A 13,304-nucleotide genomic window follows, 5' to 3' on the forward strand; every position below is an offset into this window, starting at 1 on the left:
TGGGTGACTCAACTCTCACTGATGCAACTTTTCAGTGGTGTTACAATATGAAACCTTCAGGTTCTTGGCAATCTATCACATGGAATAACCTTTATTCTGCAAAACACAATAGACATGTTTCTTGAGAAAGCTGTTTCCTTTGGGCCATCTTTGCACCCAGAACTTAACTATAGGAATGCCAACACCTTACTACTCAATCGAACAGAATAACAAGTTTCAGCAGTGACTCTGTCACTTCCATTTTGGTTAGCCCTCTGAGCCGTGATTTTAGATTAAACAGTGGCCACAAAAAGTGTTGTCCAACAGGTCTGTAAAGGTTTATTTCACTGCAATACAAAATACGTACAGTGCATCCAGAAAGTATTCCCAGCGCATCACTTTTTCCACATTTTTTTATGTTACAGCCTTATTCCAAAATGGATTAAATTCATTTTTTTCCTCAGAATTCTACACACAACACCCCATAATGACAACGTGAAAAAAGTTTACTTGAGGTTTTTGCTAATTTATTAAAAATAAAAACAAATTGAGAAATCCCATGTCCATAAGTATTCACAGCCTTTGCCATGAAGCTCGAAATTGAGCTCAGGTGCATCCTGTTTCCCCTGATCATCCTTGAGATGTTTCTGCAGCTTCATTGGAGTCCACCTGTGGTAAATTCAGTTGACTGGACATGATTTGGAAAGGCACACACCTGTCTATATAAGGTCCCACAGTTGACAGTTCATGTCAGAGCACAAACCAAGCATGAAGTCAAAGGAATTGTCTGTAGACCTCCGAGACAGGATTGTCTCGAGGCACAAATCTGGGGAAGGTTACAGAAAAATTTCTGCTGCTTTGAAGGTCCCAATGAGCACAGTGGTCTCTATCATCCGTAAGTGGAAGAAGTTCGAAACCACCAGGACTCTTCCTAGAGCTGGCCGGCCATCTAAACTGAGCGATTGGGGGAGAAGGGCCTTAGTCAGGGAGGTGACCAAGAACCCAATGGTCACTCTGTCAGAGCTCCAGAGGTCCTCTGTGGAGAGAGGAGAATCTTCCAGAAGGACAACCATCTCTGCAGCAATCCACCAATCAGGCCTGTATGGTAGAGTGGCCAGACAGAAGTCACTCCTTAGTAAAAGGCACATGGCAGCCCACCTGGAGTTTGCCAAAAGGCACCTGAAGGACTCTCAGACCATGAGAAAGAAAATTCTCTGGTCTGATGAGACAAAGATTGAACTCTTTGGTGTGAATGCCAGGCGTCACGTTTGGAGGAAACCAGGCACCGCTCATCACCAGGCCAATACCATCCCTACAGTGAAGCATGGTGGTGGCAGCATCATGCTGTGGGGATGTTTTTCAGCGGCAGGAACAGGGAGACTAGTCAGGATAAAGGGAAAGATGACTGCAGCAATGTACAGAGACATCCTGGATGAAAACCTGCTCCAGAGCGCTCTTGACCTCAGACTGGGGCGACAGTTCATCTGTCAGCAGGACAACGACCCTAAGCACACAGCCAAGATATCAAAGGAGTGGATTCAGGACAACTCTGTGAATGTCCTTGAGTGGCCCAGCCAGAGCCCAGACTTGAATCCGATTGAACATCTCTGGAGAGATCTTAAAATGGCTGTGCACCGACGCTTCCCATCCAACCTGATGGAGCTTGAGAGGTGCTGCAAAGAGGAATGGGCAAAACTGGCCAAGGATAGGTGTGCCAAGCTTGTGGCATCATATTCAACAAGACTTGAGGCTGTAATTGCTGCCAAAGGTGCATCGACAAAGTATTGAGCAAAGGCTGTGAATACTTATGGACATGGGATTTCTCAGTTTTTTTATTTTTAATAAATTTGCAAAAACCTCAAGTAAACTTTTTTCACGTTGTCATTATGGGGTGTTGTGTGTAGAATTCTGAGGAAAAAAATGAATTTAATCCATTTTGGAATAAGGCTGTGACATAACAAAATGTGGAGAAAGTGATGCGCTGTGAATACTTTCCGGATGCACTGTATAGGGTCTCACCACCTGCATGCCCCATAATACAAAAAAATTTACATTTAGGATTAAAAAAATCTTATTACATTAACAAATGAAACACTATAGGAAAACAAAAGAAAAACCGATACCTCTCAGGGGGCCTTTACCGAGCTGAAAGCTTGCCTAGAGAAACATGCCCCCCTTCTCTTACGAAAGTTCTATTTACATGGCAGGGGTGTCTGTGTTAGCTACCACTCACTTCTGCAATGGCATCGTTTCCTGCTTTAACGAAACTTAACAAAGTAGCTGTGAGCTGTTTAGCCCTTACAATCTAATTAAAATAACCAATAATAATAATAATAATAATAATAATCAAAATAATAATAATACTGGATGGGCTAGTATATAAGGACTCTACTTTGGTGTCTCTGACCGCCAAAGAGCTTACAGAGAAGCGCTAACTGCTGCCAAGAACACCCATTACGGCAGAATAATAGAAAGTGGCCACGACAACCCAAGGGTTTTGTTCTCTGTAGTTAATAAAGTACTCAAACCCGCATCTGGTCCAACTACCTCTTCTACTGAAGTCTGTGAGGAATTCCTCCACTTTTTCCGTAACAAAATTAAAGATCTAAATAATTCAACTAACATAAACACATGATCTGTTTATATCTCTCCCTGTTTTCCCACTCCATCCAGCTCCTTCTCTAAGTTCTCACCAGTCACATCTGTGTTTGTTAATGACCTGCTTTGTAAGATGAGGCCGACTACTTGTGTACTGGACCCCATCCCCAGCACACTTCTTAAATCCTGATTTCATCCTGCTTTCATAACCCCGACTCATAATAAACTCATCCCTTGACACTGGGTTTGTGCCAATCATTTTTAAAATCGCTTCTGTAACCCCAATGTTAAGAAAGTCTGGTCTTGATGCTGACAATCTTAAAAAGTTCCGGCCTATTTCCCACTTACCTTTTCTGTCAAAAGTTCTTGAGCGTGTTGTAGCTTCCCAACTCACCAATTACTTAACTTCTAATAATTTGATGGAACCCTTTCAGTCTGGTTTCAGGGCAAACTGTGAAACTGCTCTGCTACGGGTAACCAATGATTTGCTTATGGCAGCAGACTCTGGACAAACCAGCATATTAATTCTATTAGACCTCAGTGCAGCATTTGACACTCAGGTCAGACATGACATTCTACTGTCCAGAATGGAGAACATGCTGGGTATCTCTGGCACTGCCCTCCAGTGGTTCAAGTCCTATCTGACTGATATGCAAGAGTTTGTTAGTCTTGGCAACAGCAGATCCAGCTCAACGCCAGTCATACGAGGAGTTCCTCAGGGCTCTGTCCTCGGCCCTCTTCTCTTCTGTATTTATATGCTTCCTCTTGGCCATATTATCTGTAGCTATAGACTGGGTTATCATTTTTATGCAGACAATACTCAACTTTATTTCAATGCTAACAGTAGAACTTCATCAGAACTTTCTCAGCTCACAACCTGCCTCAGTGAAATGAATACCTGGATGGAGCAGAACTATTTAAAATTAAATTGCAACAAAACTGAACTCCTACAAATTGGGACTAAAGTGCAACTTAATAAAATGAGCTCCTTCCCAGTCCATCTTGGCAGTGATCTCATCAGACCTGCCTCTACTGCAAAGAATCTTGGTGTCATTTTTGATTCCTCCCTTTCTTATGCCGCCCACATAAATCACATTAAGAAACTTTCTTACTTTCACCTCCGTAATATATCCCATGTTCGCTCCTTCCTCTCCTTTTCTAATGCTGAGAAACTTGCCCATGCTTTTATCACATCCCGCATCGGTTATTGTAATTCCCTACTGGCAGGTGCCCCTTCTAATCTTCTATCACAACTCCAGCTTATTCAAAACTCGGCTGCAAGAGTCCTTACTCGAACCAGCAGCAGCGAGTACATCACACCCACCCTGCTCCGTCTTCACTGGCTCCCTGTGTCCTACAGAATCGAATATAAAATCCTACTAATAACCTACAAAACCTTAAACGGCCTTGCGCCAAACTACATCAGTGACCTTCTCCATCACTATGTGCCTGTCCGCCCACTAAGGTCCTCTGATTCTGGTAATCTTGTTGTGCCCCTCACTAATCTACACTCCATGGGTGACAGCAGGGCCTTCAGCTGTATAGCGCCCAGACTCTGGAATGACCTACCGAAATTAATCAGGTCAGCTGACTCCATGAATTCTTCTAAAAAACAACTCAAAACTCATCTGTTCCGGAAGGCTTTTAGCTCTACTTGACTTTATTACCTTTCTCTCAGTTTACCTCTCTGTCAAGATGCACATGTAACCTGTGTGTATGTGTGTGTGTGTGTGTGTGAGAGACCATCAATTATGTTGTCTGTTAGGCTTTTTTTTCTCTGAATTTACTGTCTTAATCTTCTTTATTTATTTATCTGGTTTGTACAATGCTATATACAGTATACCCTGCCATTCTTTCTTAAACTCTGTGAAGTGCATTGAGCATGGGAAAGGTGCTATATAAATAAAATGTTTTATTATTATTATTATTATTATTATTATTATTATTATTATTATTATTATTACTTTTCTCCTAATTTGTGAAATTTGTGAATTTCCCCTTGGGATTAATAAAGTATCTATCTATCTATCTATCTATCTATCTATCTATCTATCTATCTATCTATCTATCTATCTATCTATCTATCTATCTATCTATTATATAATGCCTATCTATCTATCTATCTATCTATCTATCTATCTATCTATCTATCTATCTATCTATCTATCTATCTATCTATCTATCTATCTATCTATCTATCTATCTATTGTGGGATATGGCTGGCCTTTCATCCTGGCCAATACCCCCAGGCCACCAGAGGTGCCCCGAAGACCAGCAGGGAATCCTGGACAATGGAGTTTTTATCCATAGCCCTGCTGGATACCATGGGGGCCGCTAGAGGATGCTGCAGGGAGGCCCAGAGACTCTTACGTGCCCTATAACCCAGAAGTACGTCTTAGTCACAGCGACAGGAGGAATGATGTACTTCCGGGATGAAAAGAAGACTTTTGGATCTGACCCGGAAGTGCTAAGAAGTCACATGGACAGGGGTTCAAGAGCACTTCCGGGTCACGGACTATAAAAGGACTGTGGGAGATCCCAGATGTCGAGCTGAGCTGGGTGGAAGGGTGGCAACGTGTCTGGGAGAGTGGAGATTGATTATTGTATTGTAGTGTTGTGGAGAGAAGGGTGCTTTGTGCACTGTGTAGTCAAAATAAATTCAATATTTGGACTTTTACCTGGTGTTTGGCGTCTGATCTGAGGGTTGAAGGGAGCGATAGCGCCCTCTATAGACCACACTATCTATCTCTCTAATGAAATATCTATTTTATGTAAGCCCATATTCAGTTTTTTTTGCTATCCTTTGTCACACACGTGCGAGTAGGAGGAAGCTGAGTAGACCTAGTGAAGGTAATTACCCACCAGGCCAGGGAGTGGCATGGTGCGCTAAACCTACTTCTGTTATTTCTGCAGGCCACATACAGGAAAACCTGATTTATCATCAACAATGTCACTTCTGTTTCCAGCGCAACAAATGACGTCACTTCCAGCTCCAGTGCCACGCAAGACGTCACTTCTGGTTTTGGTGCCACAAAGGACATCACTTCCGGTTCCGGCCACAGATGATATCACTTCTGGTTTTGGCCTTTAAAGCTGCTATCATATCACTGCTTCGGCAGTGCAATTTTGGAACTGAATGAGATCACGTATCATCATATTTCAATACCCTTTTGCGGCCAGGGACAATATATGGGTGGCTGCCCCAAACCTTTTTTCGTGTGTTGAGACACACGTTCTTTTACACCTTGTATTATTTTGCTTGTGTCTGTCTGTGCTTGACATAAACAAGGGTTGCACAACTACTCTATCCCTCCACAACAATAGAGAGGAATCTGCTTATCTTCAAGTATTTAATTCTTCAATATGACCAATTATTGACTGTGGAATTTGTTCTGTTTATTCAGTGCCTACTTTGTTACTGTCCGAAACTGTATTATGACACTACCATTTTACACCTTCACTTCAACGTAAGCCTCCCAATAAAATGAAAAGGCACATACAGTGTAGCTGTGACCAACAGAAATGATCTCGCCGGCCAACATACTCACACCAAAGCACAGAAGCAGAAACATTGACATCACACCAGACCAACCACCACAGGCGAGATGCCTTAGAACAGCGATTCCCAACCGGTGGTTCACAAACCCCCAGGGATTTGCGTGCTTTATAAAAGGGGTTCGTGAAAAAAATATTGAAATGGCGGAATTTTAAGTTCCAAACGTAAAAAATATAACGAAACATTAAATGTAGGAAAATATATTCACAGTACTATTAATAATACAATAATAAAAATGGGTGAACAAATCAATTAAATGTCAAATTCATGAATATTACCTCAGTCACTTACGCATTGCGATGGAAGATTCCGTAAAATTGAGTCGCAACAGGTAACAATCTGTAACACTATGAGACGCTACGCTGCTGGTGATGCGTGTACATTCTCGCATTATCCGGAAATTTCCAATTCAGCGAACCGAGAACCCAGAATACGCTCGAAAGAACAAGAATAACGTCTGCTGATATAAAAATGCCGCGATCAGACAAGGGAGAGTAGAGTCGAAGTGAATCGTACGCCGCGCTTAAGAACCACGAGTGATTTAAATAAGATAAATTGGTGGCGCATAGTGTGTGTAAATAAATTACGATAAAGACTTTTTACTTAAACGTGCGCACGTCGAACGTGAAAGTGAATAATTATTACTCCGTAATTCTATTATGGATCAATGGTTAAAAAGGGGTAGTTTTATCAAGTCTGACAAAAAATTGGACGAGCAATCAATTGCTTCTTCTTCTACTTCAGTCCCTGATTTGGTACCAACACAGGGTGACGATACTGAAAGTTGTAGTGAGCTACCGTCTCTCCAGACTGAAAGCAAGGAAATAATTGGTGAACATAGTAAGACAAAAGAGAAGAAACGAAAATATGACAGCGACTATTTACGAATGGGTTTTTATTTTACTGGGGATGAGTCAGAACCTAAACCGCTTTGTGTAATTTGTAATGAAGTCCTGGCCAACAGCAGTTTAAAACCATCACTTCTTCGTAGACACATTGAAACAAAACATCCAACGTACAAGGATAAACCTGTAGTATATCGTAATGACTACACAGGAGGTTCATCAATTTATTCCGGTTTTTTGAAGGGGTTCACAAGGAGAAAAAGGTTGAGAATAGCTGCCTTAGAACAGCAAAGACAACGTATGACAAACCACAGAGCGACATTATCTGAAGATCAGCGGCAGCAAGTCTTGCACCTCGACAGTGAACGAATAATGAATTACACACACAACCTTTCTGAAGAGCAGTGGCAAACTGTGAGACAACAAGAAACATTACGAGGGAAAAATTACGGGGATTCCATAAAACCAGATATTCCCTTTACATTACAGAGCAGGCAGTTCCCCGTTCGTTTAGCAGATTGTATGAATATCACCAAGTCACAACGACAAATGTTTAATAACGTCAGAGTTTATTTGCCAAGCCCTGTTTTTACCCATAACTACATTTTCCCGAGTTAAACGTACAACTACTTACAGGTTACACGCAGAGAAATATTTTCACTGACAATAACATTTATGCAACAAATTGCGTTTTCCGACAATTATTAAAGACGTCGGTATACCACATTACCTGACGGCCACACTTCACACATACTGACTTACGTGTGCTCTGAATTTCCCTTCTTATCCAATATGTTCTGTTAACCTGTTCACCTTACACTTTGTATTGTAAATATTCATGCTGTTGTAAATGACATTAATAACATCCCATACTAGTCATGTGACTATTCTAATACTGAGTCCTTGCACAAGTCACTACTTATTACAATAATCTCCTTTCTTGCTGTAAGGTGTGATGTTCTTCTCTCCCTCATCATCATTTCATTCTCCTTCTTCTTTCGGCTGCTCCCATTAGGAGCCGCCACAGCGGATCATCTTCTTCCATATCTTTCTGTCCTCATCATCTTGTTCTGTTACACCCATCACCTGCATGTCCTCTCTCACCACATCCATAAACCTTCTCTTAGACCTTCCTCTTCTCCTCTTCCCTGGCAGCTCTATCTTTACCATCCTTCTCCCAATGTACCCCTCATCGCTCCTCTGCACATGTCCAAACCAGCGCAATCTTGCCTCTCTGACTTCGTCTCCCAACCGTCCCACCTGAGCTGACCCTCTAATGTCCTCATTTCTAATCCAGTCCATCCTCATCACACCCAATGCAAATCTTAACATCTTTAACTCTAACACTTTTATTCTTGCAAAATTTTCGCAAACACGATTTGCTAGTTTTTTATTATTCTTGTTTCATTTTTCTTTTCTTGCACATATTTTTTTGCATTTTGGGAAATAGTGCAGGCGGCACAGTGGTGCAGTGGTAGAGCTGCTGCCTTGCAGTAAGGAGACCTGGGTTTGCTTCCCGGGTACTCTCTGCGTGGAGTTTGCATGTTCTCCCCATGTCTGCGTGGGTTTCCTCCAGGTGCTCCGGTTTCTGCCCACAGTCCAAAGACATGCAGGTTAGGTGGATTGGTGATTCTAAATTGGCTCTAGTGTGTGCTTGGTGTCAGGGTGTGTGCGTGTGTGTCCTGCGGTGGGTTGGCACCCTGCCTGGGATTGGTTCCTGCCTTGCGTCCTGTGTTGACTGGGATTGGCTCCAGCAGACCCCCATGACCCTATGTTCGGATTCAGCAGGTTGGAAGATGGATGGATGGGAAATAGTGCTATAGAAATAAATATTTTTGTAGTAATGTCTTGACTATACTTGAAAAATAGTTTAAAGGTAACCTGATTAAAAAAATTTTAATTTCTTTATTTTTTCAAAAATGCGGTGGGTTGGCACCCTGCCCGGGATTGGTTCCTGCCTTGTGCCCTGTGTTGGTTGGGATTGGCTCCAGCAGACCCCCGTGACCCTGTGTTCGGATTCAGTGGGTTGGACAATGGATGAATGGATTTTTTCAAAAAGCAAAACACACTTTATTTATTGTGTTTATTAGTAGGTGAAAAATAAATAATTACCCATATAAAAGGGAGTGCTCTAATTTGGGTAAGCTGAATTAAACCCCCAGTACTTTGCAAGATAAATATAATTAACTTAGTATTAACCTTTCAAATGTACTATCTACAGTATATACAGAGTACATGCAAACTCCAATACCCAGGGTCTGAAACAGTCAGTGGAGTTAATCAGAGTTTACTTCATCCAGTCCTTGCACACTTAGCAGCCTGTCGTTGTCTGTCAATGTGCCACATTTCCACACTTGCTGAATCTCTCAAAAGAGGGAAGCTGTGGCGTAGCAAAGGACTATGCAGACTGTGCAAAGCACAAGAGCATACGAGCTTGGGGGGCGGGGCCCACTTGGGGCAATATAGATTTTTTTTTTATTTTAATAACTTAAAGTACTTGCACAGTTCATTGCATTAATAATCCACAGTTTTAGTGACATGTTTGCACCATCGCCAGGTATGTCCAATCCAATCCATGATAATATTACATATTTGGCAGGCCTACAGTTTACATGAATTTAGACTTTGGGAGTTTGGAGGCTTGGAGGCACAACACGTCCTAGTCCGCCTTACAGAGAAATGCACAATCCCAAATTTGGTGACCTTTGGTGTGCCATAGTGGACGTGAACGGAAGAAGTTTTGAAGGATGTCACATGAATAGTGTAAATATGCATCCATCCATCCATCCATCCATTATCCAACCCGCTATATCCTAACTACTGGGTCACGGGGGTCTGCTGGAGCCAATCCCAGCCAACACAGGACGTAAGGCAGGAAACAAACCCCGGGCAGGGCGCCAGCCCACCGCAGGGCGCGCGCAACACACACACACACACACCCACACACTAGCAACAATTTAGAATCGCCAATGCACCTAACCTGCATGTCTTTGGACTGTGGAAGGAAACCGGAGCACCCGGAGGAAACCCACGCAGACATGGGGAGAACATGCAAACTCCACGCAGGAAGCGAACCCGGGTCTCCTAACTGCGAGGCTGCAGCGCTACCCACCGTGCCACTGTGCCGCCCTAAATATACATTATTATCATAAATAACTGTTACTTTTGTACATTGATTTGATGTCAACAGTTCTCGAAATTCAAACTCGTAAACGGTAAATCATAGCAATTCTGTTGTTAAGTTGTGGTCCCCTTTAGTCGGCAAATGCAGAATATTTGAACAATGGGATGGTGTGACGGATGGCTGGGGCCCACGCCCCTTCTGTTTATGTTCCAAGGGAGCAAGCATGGGCTGCACAATACCTCCCCCAGACCACTTGGTGGCAACCCCCCTAGGTGACTCTGGTGCCTCAGATACCTGCAGGGCTCCATGGGAAATGGAGTTCTTCACAGCCCTGTTGGGATCCGGGTTGGCCACCGGGAGGCACTGCAGGGGTTCCTGGGTCCATCTAGGCCGTAGTTGAGCCACACCCAGAGGTCAAATAAGAAGCAGGTGGTCAAGCATCTAAAACATTTCTGGGTGAGCTATAAAAAGAGCCACCAGCCACCACTCCGAGAGCCTGAGTCGGGAGGAGGAGGAGGAGGAGGACGACGATGACGACGATGACAACAATGCTTTCCGGGAGGAGTGGTGGTAAAGAGAGGAGTGTGCCTTTTGTTTTGGTTTTCTGCATTTGGGATTGTGCTGTGGCTGAGGGGCATGGGGAAGACGTGTCCCCCAGCTGAAGAAAAATAAATCCTTTTGGTTTAGTTTTAACGTGCCTCCGTTGTCAGTGTGTGTCGGGTCGGTTGCATATATAGCTCCTTTCTTACAATGGTTTTTATACTCTCGCCATACAACACCATGTCAGCCAGTATCAGCTGATCCGGCAAACAGTATAAGAGTGGTGCTGCTAGACGTAAGTCACGCCTTCAACAGGAATTTTAAAACGCTAAGCTTATCAAGATTTGGACCCTTCTCAAAACTGAGCAAGGGCCAGCAGTAGTAACTGAGAATGCTGATGCTGGTGAATTGTCGCAACGGTCACAAGCAGGTTATGCAGACAGTGCAGCGAGTGAAATGGCTGCAACTACAGAGTCTGAAAGTAGCGATGCAACGGCTTCAGATCAGGTGCTATCTGCTGAAACCGTTCAAAATGGAGAAACAAATAAAGACAAAAGGCAATTTCCACAAATTTCTTGGAACCACAGGGAAGAGGAAAAGAGGAAGGCCTAAGCGAAGGTTTATGGATGTGGTGAAAGAGGACATGCAGGTGATGGGTGTAACAGGACAAGATGACAAGGACAGAAAGATATGGAAGAAGATGATCTGCTGTGGCAACCCCTAACGGGAGCAGCCGAAAGAAGAAGAAGATTGACACCTCACTTTATGATGTCCATTTTCTCAGAACTTGTGTAAAACAGGTCGATTGTGAAGTAGTATCCTGTCAGCCGGTGCTGTTGTTTTAATTCATTACAAATTGAAATGGCTTCATTTTATAGCACAGAACAGTTTCTACTTTCTAGCTTACGTTACATTTTAATCATCTTCCTCCGCAAAGTTGCCTTGGAAAAATAAGCGTGTCCACATCTTACATATATTTATGTACAGTAATCCCTCCTCCATCGCGGGGGTTGCGTTCCAGAGCCACCCGCGAAATAAGAAAATCCGCGAAGTAGAAACCATATGTTTATATGGTTATTTTTATATTGTCATGCTTGGGTCACAGATTTGCGCAGAAACACAGGAGGTTGTAGAGAGACAGGAACGTTATTCAAACACTGCAAACAAACATTTGTCTCTTTTTCAAAAGTTTAAACTGTGCTCCATGACAAGACAGAGATGACAGTTCCGTCTCACAATTAAAAGAATGCAAACATATCTTCCTCTTCAAAGGAGTGCGCGTCAGGAGCAGAGAATGTCAGAGAGAGAGAGAAAAGCAAACAAATCAATAGGGCTGTTTGGCTTTTAAGTATGCGAAGCACCGCGGCACAAAGCTGTTGAAGGCGGCAGCTCACACCCCCTCTGTCAGGAGCAGAGAGAGAGAGAGATAAAAAAATCAATACGTGCCCTTCGTGCTTTTAAGTATGCGAAGCACTGTGCAGCATGTCGTTTCAGGAAGCAGCTGCACAAAAGGTAGCAACGTGAAGGTAATCTTTCAGCATTTTTAGACGAGCGTCCGTATCGTCTAGGTGTGCGAACAGCCCCCCTGCTCACACCCCCTACATCAGGATCAGAGAAAGTCAGCGCAAGAGAGACAGAAAAGTAAGCCGGGTAGCTTCTCAGCCATCTGCCAATAGCGTCCCTTGTATGAAATCAACTGGGCAAACCAACTGAGGAAGCATGTACCAGAAATTAAAAGACCCATTGTCCTCAGAAACCCGCGAAGCAGCGAAAAATCCGCGATATATATTTAAATATGCTTACATATAAAATGCGTGATGGAGTGAAGCCGCGAAAGGCGAAGTGCGATATAGCGAGGGATTACTGTACTACTACTACTATTACCCACACCTCCCACATTCCATTCCCACAATTTAACTTACAGCTGCTGTAATAAAGCGATTAAAAAAGTTATTACAAATTCCATTTAGAGAGCCGGTTTGATTGTCACCCGCATGTGATCTGATAGTGACGCAGACACCACTGCCCAGTCGGCCCCTAGGATTTAGTTGTGAATAAATTACTAACGGGCGGCACGGTGGCGCAGTGGGTAGCGCTGCTGCCTCACAGTTGGGAGACCTGGAGACCTGGGTTCGCTTCCCGGGTCCTCCCTGCGTGGAGTTTGCATGTTCTCGCCGTGTCTGCGTGGGTTTCCTCCGGGCGCTCCAGTTTCCTCCCACAGTCCAAAGACATGCTGGTTAGGTGGATTGGCGATTCTAAATTAGCCCTAGTGTATGCATGATGTGGGTGTGTTTGTGTGTGTGTCCTGCGGTGGATTGGCACCCTGCCCGGGATTGGTTCCTGCCTTGTGCCCTGTGTTGGCTGGGATTGGCTCCAGTAGACCCCCGTGACCCTGTGTTCGGATTCAGCGGGTTGGAAAATGGATGGATAAATTACTAACAGTTATGCTAGACAGGAGGGGCCCACCTCAGGGTGCAGCACAGGGGCCTTCAGCAAGCTAGCTACGCCACTGGAGGGAGGCAAGCATGAAAGACAACATCTTAAAATAAAAGGTATGACAGTAGCAAGGCTATACTTCATATAAAAAGGATAACTGAAGTGGGATAAAGTATGGACTGCAATTTATCAGCTATCACCTATGCATATAAGCACAGTTAACAGC

The sequence above is a fragment of the Erpetoichthys calabaricus genome, chromosome 1 (assembly GCF_900747795.2).
Source record: "Erpetoichthys calabaricus chromosome 1, fErpCal1.3, whole genome shotgun sequence".
Lineage (NCBI taxonomy): Eukaryota > Metazoa > Chordata > Cladistia > Polypteriformes > Polypteridae > Erpetoichthys > Erpetoichthys calabaricus.